The sequence below is a fragment of the Chrysemys picta genome, chromosome 1, assembly GCF_011386835.1.
Source record: "Chrysemys picta bellii isolate R12L10 chromosome 1, ASM1138683v2, whole genome shotgun sequence".
NCBI lineage: Eukaryota > Metazoa > Chordata > Testudines > Emydidae > Chrysemys > Chrysemys picta.
Genome location: NC_088791.1, coordinates 163,224,838 through 163,240,573, shown reverse-complemented (window position 1 = coordinate 163,240,573; position 15,736 = coordinate 163,224,838). Strand labels below are relative to the sequence as shown.

Sequence of the window (15,736 nt, the reverse complement as noted above, 5' to 3'; positions counted from 1 at the left end):
GTAATCACATTTCATGCTTCATGGTGTAATCCGATCAACAGAGGGGTTAGTAAAGAAACTCTTTCCCTTCTTCCACATGTACAACATCAAGCGATGGGACGGATTCATTATAGGATTTTTTCCACTATTCTCTAAAGATTTGGCTGTTAACCACCCCTGGAGGCAGGACTCTGGACTTAAACTCATGTCTAATGTGGTTCAGCAAAGCCTATGTTACTTTATTTCCCCTAGGTTTAAGCTGACACAAAAGTACAAACCAATAGGACAGTTACATTGCCTTGCCTTAAGCTGAACTTGCTCAGCCAGAAGCATATTTAAACTAACAGTTCAGTTCTTTAAAACAGTGTCTGCTGTTTTTTTGAAAATTAATGACTTCTTGTCACAGATCTAGTTGTGCTCCCCGTCTTGGGCTCTCACCAGACTGCTGTGAAGGGATCCAAACACTGAATCCCCCAGGAGCTTTAAGCATTCAGTCTGAACAGAGTCCAGACACTGCATGTGGCTTGAACTGGTGAAAATGGCAGAAGACCCCACATAGATCTTTTGTCCTGGCCTTTTATAACCTTCTGGTCCCTCTGTCATGTGACTCACAGATCAACCTCTGCAGGTGATCCCAGACCCCCAGCAGATGACACCATTGCTATGTGACCTCTTCCTTGCCAAACCAGTTCCTCCAGGTGGGAGCCAACCTATTCTCTAGGATGTTTGTATTTGAATGGAGGACCATTGAGATTTAATGACTCTGTTAGCTGTGGATCACTACCCTTTGAAATAATTTCAAAAAGGAGAACAGAGAAGGCAAAAGGCTGCATATTCAAAATGGGGCCTGTGATTGACACAAAGAGATTTAATAATCTCACATACAATTCAGAAGCTATATGGACAGATTCCCCAAACTTTCTCACCTCCATTGGCCAGAATGCATTAGGAGAGCAGCTTTGACCACCCTAGGAACTCTTGAAAATGCTTTTCTTGTACATGGATTTTAGATCAGGTTGGTTCCCATTTCAGATTAAGATTTGGCAATCCTTGTAGGACATTTTAGCCCTTGCCCTGTGTTTTTGGATTCAAGTTCCTTCAGCCATTGGCTTTTGACAGATGCACTGTAACATTTTTTTCTCCAGAGGCCATTCCCCCTCTACCTGCTGCTCCTTTTCTATCACAAGTGTGAGTTAGATGCTTTTAAAACTGTTATTGTTGAAGTTTTTAGGAACATTGCTGTACAGTGTCCTACACCATCCAAAATACTTGCCAGAGCTGCTGGCCCTCAACAGCTCTGAAAGACTCTGTGAGTCAGCAGCTGTGGAAGCTCCCTGTTCTGAGGGAATACTTCCCCAACAGTACAGTGTGGAATGTCTCCACGGCTTTAGGAGACTGTGCAACACCCATTCAAAATGGCAATAGCTCTTCAGCTGTTGCCAGTTAGGCTGCAGTTGTAATAATAGCAAAGCATTCTATTACTATGGCAGCTGACGTGAATAATCATATAACACATGCTCATCTATGCCGACATGGAGGGCAGGATTTGGGAGGAACATTCAAGCTTAGCCAATTCCTATGTTAGTGCATCATAGAATTGGAAGATGGAAAAGGCCTGTTATGTCATCTAGTCCACCCATCCGGACAGTGCATTATTGGTTCCCATAATATAGTCTTCACTGCTCCACTTAGTCCAGTTTTAAATTGTCTCTGACAACAAAGCTGCCATAATTTCCCCTCGAGCGACCACTCCATAGCCTGGGGCATTCTTCCTGATATCCTACCTAAATAATCTTTTGCTCACTTTCATTCCATTATTGCTAATTATTTCACCTTGAGACTTCCACAAGAACTTCCCTCCAGCTTGTCCTATTCACCCTTCATATCTTCCTCTCCTTCCAAATCAGCTCCTTCAGTCGTAGTTGGTATTGTGTTTGTTGCCCTTCTCTTACTTTGTTGCAGTTTTTGCCATCTTTCTGTTACCTATGAAGATAGCACATAAATTCCACACAATAGGATTACCATGTTTCATTCTCCATGAAATTTATGTGCTGCCTCCATGGAGCATATCTAATTTTGCTACTTAAATCCTAGCACATAATTGATTTTCATGCCAAAGTTTCTTGGCCTCAGTTAGCACTTATGCTCTGGAGAGCCCTTTATAACCAAATAACTAAACAAATCACTTCAGATTTCTCTGGTCTGAATAGTCCATAGTTACCACTATTATTCTTTATCTTGAGGTGGCACGCAAAGGCCCCAGTCACGATCAGATTCCCATTGTACTAGATGCTATACGAACACACAGGTAGACATGGTCCTGCCCCAATAAAGCTTACAATCTAATAAGCCATGACAACAAGTAGACACAACAAACAATGGGAGGGAGGGGAAATGAAGGAGAGGGATGAGGGAGATGTGAAGCAAGTAGAGGTGGGAAGATCACATTTGCATTGGCTAGGTATTTCCAAGTCAACTGAAAGGTGAGCTGCGCTTTCATAAAAACAAGTGAATACATTCACACTGGCTTCTACCTTTAAGGCTGATGTAAACTACTCAAGAATTCAGAAGAGATGCCCAGTGCTGCCCTGCCAGTAGCAATAGCAGAGAGTGGACATGCTGTAGCATCCTCAGCTAAAGATATTGTGCTTAACGGGCCAGCAATCCTCAGCATGGATGAGGGAGGTGCACTTTGCTGCTCCTCTAAAGAAGAACAAATATGACCCTGTCTGGTTCTTTTGGTCCACCCTAAGTGGAGACCCTACCTCACTCAGACCCCATGCTCACAGTGTGCCTGATGCACAGGCTGGTCTGTTAGCTGGTCTATTAGCCTAGAATTCAAGATCCTGCCCTACAAGTTGTGTAACTGCTATGCAGTTAACTCAGGGCCGGTGCCCTAGGCGAAACTTCCACCTTGCGCCACCTCCAGCCCTGCGGCAGCTCCCCGCCTCTGCCCTGAGGCGCGCCCCCGTGGAAGCTCCCCCACCCCCCCGGAGCCATGCAGCAGCTCCCCACCCCAGCTCACCTCTGCTCCGCCTCCTCCCCAAACACACCGCCCCCGCTCTAATTCTCCTCCCCTCCCAGGCTTGCGGTGCCAAACAGCTGATTGGCGTCGCAAGCCTGGGAGGCAGGAGAAGTGGAGCGGTGACAGCGCACTCAGGGAGGGGGCGTAGCAAAGATGAGCTGGGGTGTGGAGCTGCCGGGGGGGGGAGAAGCTAAAAAATTGGGGGCACCGCTTTTTGGCGCCCCCAAATCTTGGTGCCCTAGGCAACCGCCTAGTTTGCCTTAATGGTAGCACTGGCCCTGAGTTAACTGACCAGTTAGCTACACTTGCCCATGGTGGAAAGAAATGGTTTAAAGTCTCCATCCCTCTGCCTTGTGTATCAGGGCAGGATTTAGTCCATAAACTTAAAATAAGAGCATCCATTTAGATTGAACAGAGTTCCACCTCTTACCAAACAGGCTCAGGTATCTAAGGCCTTGACTACACTGGCGCTGTACAGCGCTGCAACTTGCTGCGCTCAAGGGTGTGAAAACGCCCCCCTCTCCTCCCTCCCCAAGCACAGCGCTGTAAAGTGCCAGTGTAATCGCAGCGCTGCAAGCTATTCCCCTCGGAGAGGTGGAGTACTCACGGCGTGACTACACTCGTGCTTCACAGCGCTGCCGCGCCAGCACTGTGAATTCTCAAGTGTAGCCAAGGCCTAACACTCTGCTTGCTTAAGCTCTAGGAGCCATAATGTTTGCTGTTTGCTGTGTTTGTCCTGCACACACCACATAGGGACCCCCAGCAAGATGGGGCTGAGTTCCGTGCACCATCTTAGTGGCTACCTCAGCTCCTTCCCAATGTGGCAAAAGTTATGCTATCAGGATGTGGGAATCTCTAGAGGTACAGAGGTGAAAGCTAGATTTGCCCCATAGTTCTTAAAAAGGACGCTGAATATAAAAGTCATGTATATAATTCCTCTCCCCCACCAACCAGGTTGCAGGTACAGAGAGCTCCTGGAGTAATGGAAATTGAAACTAAACGTTCTTTTGAGGGTGGGACCACCTGTTATAAAATGCGTGGGAGGTAGGCACAGTACCATATGAAGACTTTGGCTGCATTAAAGTGTGTTGGATTTTCTTTTTAAATATGTGGTCTCAGCTCACTCCTTCACTGATGCTACTACCTGTTTATATAGCAATTCCCTAGTTTACTAAAAACCTCTTATTAAAAATTCATTTTTGTCATTATTGATGGTGTTTGTTTACTTTTTGTATTTCACAGGCAATGAAACCAGGCTAGTCCTTTTAGGTCTTGCTTACAGTCTTTTTCACTTTGTGTGTGCGCTGTACGAAGTCAATGTTGGTTTGTTTAGTGTCCCAATGTTGAAGGGGTATGTTTAAAAAAAGGGGGTGGGTGGGAGAATGAATAGAAAACCATTTCTAGTCATATGAAGGTTCATAACCCCAGATCTCCCTTTTTCAAATGAAGCCTCAGTTTTGGACCTATCCACCAAAAACGAACACAAAAACAGAAAGCTGGCACATGTGAAATATGCAATATTGTCTGGCATTCAAGTGGCCACAGATTGGCTCCAATTCAAGCATTTTTATGCAAGATGAAAATAGAGAGAGGAAAGTAGCTCTCAAATTCCACTGGAGAAATATGCCCTTTCTCAGGCCCTAATGTTTTTTCTCCACACTCATAATCCCAGAATATTTTTTAAGTCTCCTGGGTGCTGATCCACTGGCAGTTGTGGGTGCTCAGTACCTCTTGGGAACTGGCTTTTAGTTATTGTAAAGTTAGGTATGTAGTTCAATGAGTTCTGTTTCCCACTTCACTTCTCTCACTATTAATTTCCCAGCAGAAATATGTTAATTATTTAATCTTCTAATCTCCTGATTTTTCCGTCCATTAAGACATTCCTCAAGCACCAATTCACTCATGTTCTATGTGTATTTTAAGCAAGTTGAGCATAAACTGAGAAGGATTGTGAATTAGAAGGAACCATTAATAAAAAAAAGATTACATCCATTTTGCCATGGTGCTAATTATTTACTGTTTAAAGGCCAGAGCTTGGAAACAGCCAGTACATGTGTATATGCCACACCAACACCTCTCCAAAGCTATTGTTTGTTCTCCAGAGTCTCAGCTATCATTTTAAAAATATCTCTAGCTGTTAAAGTTGCCCAGAAATGCACTCCCTTCCCCAGCAAAAAAGGTGAACCAAGTGCCACCAATGTACAGAGGATCCTGCAGAAAGCTCGGCACAAGAACTCCGAGAAGAGTGAACTGTCACATTTTTCTGAGAAAGAAGTTTATTCAGAGGCCCAGTGATGATTATTTAAATGTTAACATGGCTAACGATTTCATTCCTCATGAAAGAAGGGAGGGGGAGGGTCACAGATCTGCACAATTCACTGTGAGTGACATCTCAGTTTGGTTCTGCAAGAGGGTTGTGTGTGTAAAATACCACCACTTATTTCCTCCCCACCCCCATTAAGAGGCAAACCAAACCTAAGGAGCCCAGAAGAGCCCTTGGGCATATGAATCTCCACTGAGGTAGGACAGAACTCAAGGAGAGTCAAGCATCAACATAGTCCTGTTTTAAATATTGGCACAAATTACAGTGAGCAGCATCAAATATTCATCACTCAGATCGGCAGAGCACATTCTGTAGGCGGAACTTGGGTGAGTCCCACTGCTATCCTCCACCCCATCTGACCCCATCAAAAGCTAAGTGCTTTATCATAAGATTAGCATGTCACTATCCTTGTCTTTGGACATCTCCTCTAGCTCCCTTAGTATTGCATTTTTTCATGTTTTGTTAGGCCAAACTGCCATGTCTGACCCTTACAATTAAAAAAAAAATACACTGAATGCACTTTAGGCTAAATACATTAGACACCGAGATTTCATCATAACTAGAGCTGGCCAGAAATCTGAATTTTGATTTGGTCCTATCAAAACATCCTGAGTAGATAATGTCAAATAATTTCATTTAAATAAAAACGATGTCATTTGATAAAGTAAAACATTGTTTCAACGTCATCATTTTGACTTTTCTATTATATTCAAATACTATTACAACAAAAAATATAATACAGTAAAATATAATACAGTAAAAGTAAAAAAATTGACATGACAAAGTCAAAATGAAAGGTTTTATCAAAACCTTATCAAAATGACACATTATTGAAATGAAATATTTTTATCTTATCAAAACAAATTGGTCTGACATTACCAAAAAGAATTGAGAAAGTGTAAATGAATCATTCTCTTTTCCCATAAAAAATGTCCTTGGAAGAGACACATTCCCATGAAATGTTTCAATTTTGACACAACTGCATTGTTTTGGACAAATCTGCTCTATCAAACTTTTTTTCACCAGCTGTAGTTGTAATCATAGTTAATGTGCCACAATTAACTTGGTGTTGCTCCAGTGCCTTATTCATAGTTGCCACTTGAGGCCAGTGGACTGGAAGCCAGGTTTGTTTCAGAGCCTTGAGCATTGTGAGTTTTGTCCCTTACACTATGGCTATGTCTACACTACACAGTTTTTAGTGACATGGCTGTGTTGCCACAGCTGTGCCGCTAAAAGCGCACAGTGTAGCTGCTATTCGTTGGCTCTCGTGTCGACAAAAAACTTCTACCCCCAACGAGCAGCGTTCGCGTTGTCGGCAAGAGAGCGCTCCTGCCAACAATGCGCTGTTCACACTGGCACTTGTCTCTGCAAAACTTGTGTCTTTCGGGGGGTTTCTTTTTTAACACTCTGAAACACAAAAGTTTTGTCATTCAATTGCCAGTGTAGACATAGCCTATGAGTGCAGCTGACTGATGGCTGTTGTATCTAACTAAATATAGCCACAGTCTGATATTCCTAAACCTGTATTATTGTTTCCAAGTCTCCTTCTGAGTCTCCTTCTGCTCATTTCTTGTGTCCATCTATCTCAACTTCAAAAAACCCTATAAGGCATTGTCTACATGGAGCTATTCTAGAAAAGATATTCCACTTTAAATTCACACTCTACCATTAATCTGAACTAACTTTTATGTGTAGACAAGCCCCAATTCCCTTCCCTCAATCTACTTCCCACCCTGTAAGACCCCCACACTGAAGCAATCCTCCTTCCATCAGATAATTCCTTCAGCTTCACTCCAATTGTTTCTCCCATTGTGGTGTTTTCAGCTGTAGCTGTCTGAGGAGCATACTTATAACTCAACCTGGATTTCTTCCTCTCCAGTCTCATCCTTTCGCTGATAGAAAGTGGCACTGATGGGCTGTGGGGATGGAACAGCTCCCATCACTCCATTAGATGGAGGGCATGTAAAAGGATAATAGATACAGGATACCTATTAAGACTGCCTATAATTAGCAGCAGTGCTGCTAAAACAAAAACAAAACAAAACACTGAGACTTGACTTGAAGGGATTTGAACCAGGGCTCAGCAAGGACATTTATGTCCGATGATTTTGTATGAAAGCTTCAGTGTTTTTTGCTAATAAATATATTAAATGACAGTAAAGAAGCTTGCATGTTATAAAGGAGCACTGACAACGTATCATACAAAACCTCTGGGCTATGGATGGACACTCAATCCTATTTTCTCCTAAAACAATGCTTCGAACATAGCTTCTCATCACAGGTCAAATGTTGAAAGGGAGGCACATTCCACCCCATAAATATTTTAGCCGTAAAGGCACACGTTTATCAGAGGCAGAGAGGCCCTTTGGTCTGCAAGTGCTTTCTCCAAACAAATTCAGAGTAGGAGTAGGTTTGATGGCATGCCTTAAACATTCCAGAAATGAATCCAAGCATTGTCTCACTGCATCTCAATATGTGGGCACAGCCAGGCTGCATGGAGAAAGCCTGGCTAAGTGTCTCCAGATACTGAGAATGTGGGTTGTGCTCACAATCAGAAAAGAGGCAGCACATATGGAGAAACTGAAATTCCAGAGAGCTGGTAACTGTGTAACTGAAGTTCACTAAAAACCCACTGGGATTACAGAGGTGATTTCATTTCTGATGCACAGCTTGACCCTGTGTGAAGTAATGTGTGTGCCACATCCCAGTTGCTTTCCCACCCCTGCAAATTTATACACCCCAGAATGCATGAGAAGATGTAGTAACTGACCTAAAATGTAAGGTTGTCTCTGGATAGAATGGGTAATTGGGGGACAAAAAAAAAAAAAGTGCATCTCACAACAGCAGGAGGAAGCCTTTCTGTACCGGATGCATGATGAAAGTATGGAAGATGAAAATCCAAGGCCCTTTCAAACTGCACACTTAGGGCATTCTTGTGGCACCTTAGAGACTAACAAATTTCTTTGGGCACAATGAAGTGGGTTCTAGCCCACGAAAGCTTATGCCCAAATAAATTTGTTAGTCTCTAAGGTGCCACAAGGACTCCTCGTTGTTTTTGCTGATACAGACAAACACAGCTACCACTCTGAAACTTAGGGCATTCTGACCCTCAACCATCCAGTGCTCTTATCTATATCTGGCCCAGGCCATAATACATATTTCAAGTTAAAAATTACCGTGGTGTATGGTACACCTGTCCTAAGCAGCTACCCATTTGTAATAGCAATTTGCCTTCAGATGACAAAAGGAATAATGGGAGCACCAGACACGCCATTAAATTTAGGTGAAAATTTCCAAAAGCAGTCATTGATTCTATATGCACAACTTAAAATGCCTGGAGCATAATTTTTAGCAAGAGCTGAACCATAGATAATTCAACTTGAAATAATTTAGACCTTCAGATGTTCAGCAATCCCTGAAAATCAAGATGTGCCAAAGTTGGGCACCTAAAATCTGTGGCCACTTCTGAAAATGTTGACTTTGGCATGCAAACGAGACATGATAATAATAGAATCATAGAACTGGAAGGGACCTCGAGAGGTCATCTAGTCCAGTCCCCTGCACTCATGGCAGGACTAAGTATTATCTAGACCATCCCTGGCAGGTGTTTGTTCCACCTGCTCTTAAAAATCCCCAGTGATGGAGATTCCACAACCTCCCTAGGCAATTTATTCCAGGGCTTAACCACTCTGGAATAAATTGCCCCTAGGGAGGTTGTGGAATCTCCATCACTGGGGATTTTTAAGAGCAGGTTGGACAAACACCTGCCAGGGATGGTCTAGATAATACTTAGTCCTGCCATGAGTGCAGGGGACTGGACTAGATGACCTCTCGAGGTCCCTTACAGTCCTAGGATTCTGTAATTCTATTACTAATATGTCTCATTTGTATACCAAAGTCAAAACTGCATGTCAAAGTCAGAATAGATATTATACAGAGCTTTTCATCTGTATATCTCAAAGCAATTTATAAAGGAGGCTCAGTACCATTAACAGTCAAAATAACAATGTCTTTGTAGTGCTTTATATTTTCAAAAGCACTGTACAGACATTAACTAAGTGTTCAGCACCACTGTGAATGGAGTTTAAAAAAAAAAAAAAAAAAAAAAAAAAAAAGGACTGTTCTCTTCCCTCAAGGAAGTTCAATTTTTGACATGATATTTGAAATTTAAAATGTTCATTTCAAAATGAATTTTTCATTTTGTTTCATTTCTGTTGTTGGAAATATGGGTTCTCTGCCCCAACCCTTTATTTTTTTTTCTCCCCTTCTTTTCCAAGGAAAAGGTGGAGAAAATTTTTTTTAAAAGGGAAAGTGAGGAAAAACAAATATTTTATTTGGAAACATTTCTGAGCTTTCTGTGGAAGCTTGCTGTTTCCCTCAGCTTCTATTTTTCAAACTGAAGTTAGCTGTTTACATTTAAACATTTAAAAAGTAATATGATCAAAGGAGCCAGTTAATAATAAAAGCCTGATTCTTTGGTTTCTCCAGTCTAGCTTTAAATCTTCCTTTATATAATTGTATCAGTCTTCGGCCCAAACCTGCTCTCACTGAAGTCAACAAGAGCTTTGCCATTGATGTGAACAGCATAGTCCCCCAGTTCTGGATATAATTGCTCTCTGGTTACCTAGTTTGACACAAAAGAGCTGCTGCCTTTCTTAACTTAGGAGACATTGGAAAACTGTATTCAGCTCTGCCAGAAAACTGATTCATTTGTTATTAACGCAACCCATATTTAGCAATGTGTCTAAGACATAGAAAGCATTTACTTTCATCTCAACACAGCTCAACCCCAGTACAGTTGAATCCCCGGGGACTCTGGATTCCATTTTGCATGTCCAAATAAGGGAAAGCAAGAATTTTAAAAATGCAAACCTGGCCTGAAATCTCCCCAACTCCAAGAAGCTATTTTTAGGTTTTGAGAAACCTTTTGTTGAACATCTGAGGATGCTGCAAATCTTTGATTTTATTACTCTCCCCTGCATAACTAATCTCCAATATATACTGTAGCACATGTGTGAATTTTATCCAGTGCGTTGGGATGCATAGGGATGGGGATAGGGAACAATAATGAAAATTGTAACATCATACAAATCAGTGGTGCAGCTGTACCTGTGACCCAGTTACTATATTGCATTCTGGTCTCCCTATATTAAAAAAAAAAAAAAAATTCAGAGGGACTGGTTCGCAGGCAGGTGTTGAGTGATTTGAGGCATGAACATCTTCCATATGGAGATAGCTTGAGAAGATTAGGAGCGTTTACCTTAGAAAAAGAGTCAAATCAGAGTGACACGACAAAAGCAGACAAACTATTTATCAGTTGTGTTATCATAGCAGCTAGGCGCCCCAGTCATGGACCAGGCCCCATTGTGCTTGGCGCTGTACAAACAGAACAAAAAGATGGTCCCTACCCCAAGGGGCTTACATCCATTTCAGAATTTTATGCTGCTGCCCATCCTAGTAGCTCAGAGCCTCCATGTAAAAATAAATAGCAATTGCCAAGTTCCTAGTGGTTTCCACAGAGTATCCCTGGCTAAGAGGCATGATGGGAAGGCTTTCTGGAAGAGAAAGGTTTTGCAGCACTTTCTAAACATGGTCAGACACTGGATTCACCTGATCTCCTTGGGAAGTTTGTTCCAGACCCGGATCCCCTCAACCAAGAGTGCCTTATCCCTAGTTCTCAGGCACTTCATCCTGGGCTCTGTGATCAGCACTGCCCCAGAGGAGCACAGCTATCGCAGTGGGTCATAGATCAAAATTTGGTCTTTAATGTAGCTGGGGCTTGAGCCATTTATTGCTTTGAAAATTAGAACCAAGTGCTTAAAATGGCATCAGAAGCTCCCTGGCAGCCAATGAAGGGACTGCTGAGCACAAGCCTGAGGTGCTCACAGAGGCTGAGACATGCAGCAAGTGAGCAGCTATATTCTATATGAACTGGAGCCTCTGCATTGCCGCGACATTCAGCTTTAGACACAGTAAATTGCAGTAATCCAGCCTGATGAGGATGAATGCATTGTGCCTGTGCCCAGGTCTTCACCTGTGAAGAAGAGACCAAGTTTCCAGCAAGTTGGAGGTGAGAGGCACTTTTAGAAACCGACGCTACCTGGTGGATCTTAAGGCAACCCACCACTTTCATGAATGGGGGGGGGCTATACACTTTCAGTGGAAGAGGGACATAAGGTCTCAACCAGTCCTTCATAGGGTTTCCCCTTTCCAGCTAGCATGACTTTGGTCTTGGGTTCAGTATGAGCCAGCTGCTCAACATCCAAGATCTAATTTGCTGCACACCTTCTGACATTTTAGTCGTCTCATGTTCTGTCTCCGACTGGTCTCACGTAGTTACTGAAAAGAAGCAGGGATAGTATTGATCCCTGCAGGACCTGGCAGATGAGTACCTTTGGAGAGAAAGAACAATTACCCATCATCACCGCAATCTCAGGTTGTGCTGAAGAGGAACAATTGCAGCCATTCCGTAGTGTTGGGCCATCCTCTCCTGCTGTGTCTCCGTAGCAGACATGTTAGCAGTACCTTGTGATCGACTTGGTCAATGTAGATGGTACAGGGAAAGAGCATGAGCACTTCTATTCTCCTCTCAAAATAAAGAACAAATGCACATTCAGTGAAAAAGAAGGGTAAAAAATTTAAATATGACAGGGAAACAGCCCTTTCCATATAATGCACAATTAGCCTGTGGAACTGTTTGTCAAAAGGTATCATTAAGGCCAAGAGTTTAGAAAGCAATTGGATACATATATGGACAAATGAGAACATCCAGTGTTACAGGGATTCAAAATCCAAAGTGAAAAAACCTCAGCCAAAGCCATGAGGTTTGGAAAGGAACTACACGTTGATGCTTCCTGGCATACCCTCTAACTAATGGGAGTTAGGAAGATACTTCCCATGTGTGTTCTCTACAGACTCCTGAACTTTGTGGTGGTCTCCCAAATCCAAACATAGTTTTGGATTTGAATGGTGCCACTAGCACTATAATGAACACAAGAACTGCTATTCTGAGTCAGACTATGGTCCATCTTTCCCGGTATTCTGTCTCCAGTAGTGGTCCATTTAGGGGAGTGTATTGAACAAGGCAGTTGGAGTGATCCACCTCCGTCTTCTCCTGGAATCAAGCCAAGGTTTGCACCACCTTCCTGAACTTGGGGAGCGTGATGGGAACTGTAGCAGGGTGGTCACCCACTCCTGGCCTGAAAGGGGTTAAAAGCCAGCTTTGGAGGGGGCTGGGAGCCTTAGGCTGGGCTGATTGGGGAAGTAGCCACAGCTGGGCCACGCCCCAATCAGGTCGCAGCTGGCCCTTATAAGAGGGCAGTGGACCGGGGAGCAGTCAGTCTCTCTCTGCTTTAGAGAGAGAGAGAGAGAGAGAGAGAGAGAGGGGGGCCTGGTTGCTGGGAAGCTCAGGGTACCTAGAGTAAGGCAGGGCTGGGGAAAAGCCAGAGGGTCTGGAGCTCCAGCAGGGCCGGCTCTGGCTTTTTGGCCGCCCCAAGCAAAACAAACAAACAAACAAACAAACAAACAAAACGGGGCGGCCAGAACGGCAAAGCAAAAAAAAAAAAAAAAAAAAAAAAAAACTGCAGCGCGGCCAGAGCGCGGGTGCAGGGGGACCGGCTGGGGGGGCAGGAGGGGGAGAGAGAAAGAGAAGGGGGCGGCCAGGGCTACAGCAGGGGCGCTGCCACACAGCCCTTCCCGCTGCGCCGCGAGGGCTCCGCTCTGGTCAGCGGGGAGGGAAGGAAGAGGACTGCCCTGCAGGGCGCTCTGGTTCTCCACGCTGCAGCCCCCTACAGGGAGGCTGGAGCAGAACAAGAACAAAACAAAAACAAAGCGGCCGTGCCGCCCTAGGATTGGGCCGAATGCCGCCTCCAACAATCTGCCGCCCCAAGCACCAGCTTGCTCAGCTGGTGCCTGGAGCCGGCCCTGAGCTCCAGGCTGGCAACTCCCCAGGCTGCAGGGCCTTGTCCAATGCCCCATAGAGGTACTGGGTTGTAGAGAAGGCAGCAGGTCCAAAACCCCCTTGCCTGTGATGAGTGGCTTATACTGCAGTCTGCCCCAGGGAGTGGGGGCTAGTGGTGACTGGCAGTAGCCTTATACTGAGGTGAGGTGGAGATAGTGGGTGGGGGTTTCCTGGGGAGGGGAGACCCTGAGAGAAAGGGTTACTGCCAAGGGGCAGCACCCCAGATAACGGGGCACCGGGTCCAGGAGGGACACGGGGGCCAAGTGGCAGTGGGACACCGGCCTGCAGAGGGCGCTTCGGAGGCTGGACGAGCTAATTCCCAGAGATGACCAGAAGAAGGTGCCGCAGGGGTGAATCCCACACGCTTACAGGGACTCAGATTGCTTGTAGTCATTTCCAAACTCCCACTACTTGCTTTGGTGTGGAGTCCCATCTGACAGACTTTGGGGAGGCAGGAATTCACACAGAAATCATTCCTTTTTCTGCAAACAAGTGAGAGCAGTGTTGTGTCCTTGCAGCATCAGCATCAAATGCCCTTTCTGGCAGCCTGAAGTCCCTTCTTGAATTGCAATCCCATCGTCCAGTAGGGAGAACTGGCAGCAGAAAGTAGAGGCAGGATTTTCTGTTTGCTTTGTGGCCATCCAGGGATTTAGACAAGTAGAGAGGCCAACTTCTCCTGTCTGCCCATCCCCAGACATTCTCAGCTCTGCTGCTGATCTGTGGAGTGGGAGTTGCACAGGGCAGCTTAAAATACACACCTCAGTGTGTGGCTTGTGTCCATTTTTAGCCCAAGGCATAAAAAACACGAGTATTTCATGTAAATTAAAATGTGCAAAACTTAATGTAAAAGGAACAAAACAAGAGGCAGCTCCTCCCTTCTGTCCCAAAGCATGTGGATGAGGGTGTGTGTTACTAAAGCTGTGATCAGTGTTTGAAACTAAACTTGAAACCGCACAAAACTCCCTGGATTTTGTTACAAAATTTTGAACTCTAATCAAGGACATGCAAAGATTCATAAACAGTCTGGTACAATTTATGCCTTTGTATCAAACCTACATGAAACTCAAGGCTTGAACGAAGTTTTGCTTTGCGATTTTAGGTTTGTGTAAGCCCTAACTCAAAGCAAAACTCAGGGCTTGAATTGAAACAGACTTTGCTGTGAAATGGCTTTTACACAGCTTTCGTCATTACAGCCATTGTTATCTGAGGTGTTATCTTAGTTTTTAAAATTGGGTTGGCTGGGAAGTAGTAAGTCATGCCAATAAAATGAAATGCAGAATATGTCGTTAACACTCCCTTCCCTCCCCAGTCTAGCCCACGACTTAAAATTGCCCTGTGTGGCAATTCTGGTCTATATTTAGATTTGATGTGTGAGAACCAGAAGAATTATAGGGTCCTATCTGTGACCAACAGGCTCTTCAGCTTCAAAGACCTAAACAGGGTTGGCCCAGGTTACCTGAGGTACCACTTCACCACATGTGATCATAACCTCCCACATCAGCTGCTTTCTGGATAACAATGTAACTGCTAGTGTAGAGAGAAACTGGCATGGGCAGCAGATAGAGCTCTCTCCTCTACTGGCCCAATCTGGAACAAGTAAAGGTAACAGTGACCCTCAGCTCCTTCACAGCAAATGACCAAACCCCTTTCTTTGACCTAGATTTCCCATGAGAATACCACAGAACAACATGAATAAACCTCCAAGGAAACCAAACCAAACCAAAAATACATGGAGAACAAACCAAATCCTAACCCTGCTGGATGGAGAAAAAGCAGATAAATATATCTTTGTACGTACTTTATAATTGTGGGAGGTGCTCAGATACTACCGTGACACTGGCTGTGTCAAAACTTAGAAACAAATAAATCTTTTTAAAACTTGTTACGGCATATCCCTCGTCTCGTCGCCCCATGAAGGACACGAGTGGCAATACTGGTTTATTGGTTTGCAGCCAACAGCTTAAATACATGTTTAGCTGTAAGCAGAGGCTTAGGCGCTTCACTGAGTAGGGGTAGGATTAGGTTCCAGTTAAGCATGTGCTGAAGTACCTGAGCATAAAGTGCTTTCACTTTTTGTGAAGTGTCACAGTCAGGCAGAGATCTGGCCTTCCTCCAATCACTCATTATATTCAAAAGCAGCTTGACATGTTCTTCAGCCATGTCACCAGGATGGACCAAAACACCCCAGCACATCCCGCTCTCAAATTCTTCATCGATGCACAAAGGGATGCATGCCTTGATCCAATCTGGTGCCACCCACGGAGCTGCCTCAGAGATTCATGGATTCTCAGGACTGAGCCAGAGCTCTGAACTTCACTACACAATGCCTGGGGCAACATCATCAACCCTGGTCACTCTGGCTGGCACAATGGCACCAATAGACTATGTGTGTTTGATGATGAAGTACTTAGCTAAATCAGAGCCTTCGTTTCAAGCTTGACAAAATTCC

General features: G+C 44.2%; 1 protein-coding gene across 1 annotated transcript in view; it reads right to left on the bottom strand.

Annotated features, from left to right (window-relative positions):
- Window positions 1–15,736, bottom strand: part of PHLDB2 (pleckstrin homology like domain family B member 2) — a 169,898-nt gene that overhangs the window by 152,874 nt on the left and 1,288 nt on the right. The window lies entirely within an intron of this gene.